This window comes from Phascolarctos cinereus, unplaced genomic scaffold, assembly GCF_003287225.1.
Source record: "Phascolarctos cinereus isolate Bilbo 61053 unplaced genomic scaffold, phaCin_HiC Scaffold_5;HRSCAF=322, whole genome shotgun sequence".
Lineage (NCBI taxonomy): Eukaryota > Metazoa > Chordata > Mammalia > Diprotodontia > Phascolarctidae > Phascolarctos > Phascolarctos cinereus.
In genome coordinates this window covers 80,202,125-80,207,329 of record NW_027555958.1, presented here as the reverse complement: position 1 = coordinate 80,207,329, position 5,205 = coordinate 80,202,125, and positions in this window count along the sequence as shown.

Sequence of the window (5,205 nt, the reverse complement as noted above, 5' to 3'; positions counted from 1 at the left end):
TGACACAATAATGTCAAATAAGAGATATAAAATGTTCTCTTGTTCAGAGAGACAGAGAGCCCTATGGTTCTGCTCAGCCTTATCCATCATATCTTTCCTAAAGAGCACTAAGTATGATTTCCAAATTAAAGAGGGAGTCAACACAAAATACCTTATTAATCACTTGATAAACATGTATGACAAGCTACATGGCTCCACCAAAAAACATATTAAACAACTCTTTCATCTCATGGAATCTTTCTCTAATGATATCAGAATGTCATTTGGATTTGTTAAGTGTAAAATTCTTAACCTGTGCCAAGGAAAGATAGACTGAAGCTTTCAAACTTGAATCCAGAAGTCCTATTAAATCATTGGATGAAGGCAATACATCCAAATACATTGGTTTTCTCTGTGCAAGTCAGAAGATATCAAAGAAAAGGCTGTGACCAAATATGTAAACAAAAAAGTTCTGATATCCTATAATAAAACTTAATGAGAAGGAAAAAAAATTAGTGGATTAACATCTACACAATACTCATCTTAATATGTGTTTTTGTAACTGTAAAATAGACCATAAGAGATCTAAAAAAAAAATCCTGGCATAAATCCAGACAATAATGGCAAAACACAGGGCTCATCATCTAGGGAAGCTGTAGAGAAACTTACATTTCCATACTCATAAGGAGGAAAAAGATAGATCTTACAGCATTTTTAGAGCACAGGTTAAACAGATCAAACAGATCAAACACCGACAGAAATACTTTTGGAAGAAGCAGACATTACTTCATCGAGCAATAATAGTAAAGGTACATGTCATTATATTTGTTAAATATAACCAAGAGTGGTTTATCTCCAGATGGAAACAATATCTTCAATGACATCTAAGATGGGAAACAAAAGAGTCTTCATGGGTGACATCCACTTAAAATTGGCCAACAACATGTCAACAATGAAATGTTGAACAAATGACTACATCAAGGGGATTTTTTTGTGGAAATGTAAGGGTTTATGATGACAATTGAGGACTAGATTATGGAAGCCACAATTTTACAGGCGTTCTCATTCTATCCTGAAGGAACCTGGAATTAATAATCAATATAAATTATGTGAGGAAATGGTAAAAAAAAAAAAACTGTGCAACACATCATTGCAGACCATAAACACTTAGTACCTATCAAATACCTAGCAAAACACAGCCTGGTAGCTAGAATTATAAATCAGAAGACTGTTATCCTTTATTGACTGATACATGACAAGTTCCCGTACTATAAATATGAATCCTGGAATACGATGGAGAACTCAACCAAGAAGTTGTACAAGAACTAAACCATTACTACAGAGTGAGTTGTTGCCCTAGATCACCCAAATGTAATATTGATTCATAAAAACCTAACAATGATTTTTAAAAGCTTTTATTTATTTTTAAATAGGTCTTTCTTGATATATTTCATTTTTGCATTTACTACATTTTCTCCTGAATCCCCCTCACCTCCTATGATCTAAGATAGGAATCCTTTATAACAGAGAATAGTTTTAAAAGAGGAAGAAGAGGAAAAAATCAGTAAAACGCTGAAAAGTCTGATATTATATGCAATGTCATATACACATGGACCCCCCCCACACACACACACCTCTACAAAGGAGTTAAGAGTGATCTTTTTTTTATTCATTTTTATTGTTTTCGTAGCTGTTTTACTCCATCTACATGGTTGTGCATATTATTTTCTTGGCTCTGCTTACTTCGTTCTAGATGAGTTCATATGTGTGCCTTCTCAGAATGTTCCCGTTAGATACAGAATAGTTTTGATTTTTGGTTTTTTTGGGTTTTTTTCTGGTGGGCTCTTTGTAGAGTCTTGAATCTGCTTCCATTTGGCCTTTGGTCCCTGATGCAAACACTGTTGTCACTTCTTGTGGGGATGTTATTTGAATGCTCATTGAAGGATATGTGTCCAAAATCCTCCGGACCCTTTGAACCTTGGAAGGTCCTCCTCTGTCCAACTGAGTACGTAGATTGAGACCAAAGATAAGACCAAGGGCTCTGCTCCCTTGCAAATCAAGGCCTTCTCAGGGGATGAGCTGTAGTGCTTTTTCTTCTCAATTTGCTTTACTGTGTTAGATTCTGAGGTAGCTTCCATATTTTACATGGACATCGCAGAGCATCACAAAAGTTCCTATCATAATAATAGACTTCCTGTGAAAATTCACTACAATCCATCTAATGGCTTTTAAGAACCTTTTCACACTTAAGCTTAAGTATTTGATTAAACTATTTATTGAGGTATGTTTTCACATGATAAATGTATCAAGGCTAAATGTTCAGGTGATTTCAACTTCACCCTTGCACACGTACAACAATTTGTTCAGCTGTTCCCCAATCAACTTAACCAATGAGCATCTACTTTGTTTCCAGGTCTTTTCTACCATAAAGAGTGCTGCTATGCACTAAAAAGTGCAACATATAGAAATATGTTGATGTGCATGGAGACTTACTTTTTGCCAATGACCTCCTTGAGGTATATGCCTAGTGATGGAATATCTGAGTCAAAGGGTATGGACATTTTAGTCATTTTACATAATTCCAAATTAGTTCCCAGAGTGGTTGTAACACCTCATAGCTCTACCATTAGTACATTGGTGTTCCTGTCTTACTGCAATGCATCCAAAACTGACTATTCATATTTTTTGTCATCTTTGCCAATTTTCTGGGTTGGCTAAGGTGGAACATCAGGGTTATTTTGATTTTCATTTCTCTTATTAAGTGATTTGGAGCATTCTTTCATATAGTTTTTAATAATTTGCAATTCTTCTGAAAACTGTTCTTCATAACCACTGAACATTTATTGATGAATGGCTCTTGGTCTTAGATATTCTGCTACTAATTTTTATATCTTGGATACATTTGCTACAAAGATTTTTTGTTAACCCAGATATTTCACTTCTCTTACATGTACTGTTTTGTGCAAAAGCTTTTCAATTTCATGTAATCGAAATTCTCTATTTTATCTTTTGTTTGTTGTTCAGTCATTTTTCAGTCATATCTGACTCTGTCACTCTATTTGGGGTTTTCTTGGCAAAGATACTGGAGGAGTTTGCCATTTACTTTTCCAGTTCATTTTAAAGCTGAGGAAACTGAGAATTAAGTGACTTGCTTAGGATCACATAGCTAATAAGTGTCTGAGGCCATATTTGAACTCAGAAAGTTTATCTGTTTGGTTAGGAATTCACCCCACACCCATTTCTTTAGAATGATTTATGATCTGCTTTTCTTCTTATTTTTTGGTATGATATTTAACATTCAAGTCATATGCATTAAAGGTATCAAGCCTGAGGGCCACAACACTCTTAAGTGTGGCCTAAACCAGATTAAAATATAATTGGGAAATATTCAACAAAATAAATAAAAATACAATAAAAGATAGATGATATTGACATGTGGTTTTCTCAGTCAATACCCACCTGCAGGTGTCCTTATGTACAGTTTAGTGGTTCCTGTTTCTATTTGAGTTAGACACCACTGATGTATACCATCTTGAATTTATTATAGTATATGGTATAAATTGTTGAGCTAATCCTAATTTCTGCCAATTTGCTGTCCAGTTTTCTCAGGAGTTCCTATCAAATAGAGAGTTCTTTCCTATGTAGTTAATATGTCCAGGTTGTTTGTTTCTTAACAAGGGGTTTCATTATTTCTTATTCTGCTTTATATTATCTGTTCCATTAAGCTACTTTTTAAATTGTTTAACTAGTACCAAATGGTTTTCATTATTGCTGCTTTATTATAGTTTGAAGTCTGAAAGTGCCATTCACCACTCATTCCTACCATTTAAAAGTTATTTTTCTGTATATACCTGATTTTTTTGTCCCTCTAAATATTGTTACCTAGCACCATAAAGTAGCACTTCAGTAGTTTAGTTGATAAAATAATAAATCTTTGAATTATCATATTATTTGAATAGTATTATCATTTTCATTCCATTTGTCCAGTGTACCCATGAGAACTGAATATCCTGTCAGCTAATTGTGTTGTTCTTCATTCCCTTAAAGAGCATTTTGTCATTGAATCTATATGGGGACTGAGCATTCTTTGGTTGATTGACTCATAAATTTTTATATCACTTGTAGTCATGTTGAATAGAATTTTCTTTTTTACTACTCTTAGCTTTTCATTTATTATATAGAAACACTGTTGGTGTTTCTCATGTTATTTTTGAAGCTCACAACTTTGCCGAAGCTATTAATTTTTTCAAGTACTTCCTTTGCTTGTTTCCTAGGATTGTCTAAATTACTCACCTTCTTATGAGCAAATAGAGATAGTTTTATCTCTGCTTGTCTTTACACCTTCAATTTCTTTCATCTTAATGCTATTTTTTTGCATTACAAATGTTTAACCATTGTGGAAAATATATTTCCATGTATAAGTGAGAAGATGTAACTTTTTTTTTCTTGGGCTAAAGATTCCCAGAACTCTCTATGTTTCAATTTATTCCAGTACCTTTTTTAAAAGTATTTTTTCAGCCATAACAACTCATGAAGACTGCCTAGAAAGGTGTGGAAGATGGCTGAGGTCTCATGGAAGAAACGCTGAAACCTTAAGGTGCTTAAGTGAAGTAGCAATATTTTTTATATTGTTATGAAGGGAAGGCTGTTAGCAATATCCTTCCTTCAATCTTCCTAACTCCTCCATATTAATAGGCATAAGGAAAATATTGGTTTTTTTACAGGAGGCAATAACCAGATAGTAATTATTCAAATGTTGATATTTTGTTAATGGCAGGAATGGTTCAGTCTTGTAGTCTTGCAATTACGGGAGTCTTGTATTATCAATTTCCAAATTTCTTTACAGCTTATAAAAGGGTTCATTGATAAAGAACAATAGTTCAAACATGATGACATTCTTTCAGCTACTAGCTAAATGGCCAGATGTTCATTCATCTCTCAGACATGTCCAGTGAAAACAGAACTCAGTTCTCCAACTTCTGAAATACTAGAAAATTTCTGTCACTCAGCTTCTCCAAATGCCCTGCTCTTGGCCCTCCTTTCTCCATACCCCTTTTTCAGCCATTTCTGCATCTCATGATCAAAATCATTCCAGTGACCATAAAATTTCAGGACACTGTGTTTTGTGTGGCACTCTTTTAATAGGTTAAATAAGACATTATGTTCCTCAGTGTGCAAGTGTGGAGATGTCTGGATGCAACTTTGGTTAAGGGTAGCAGACCAACA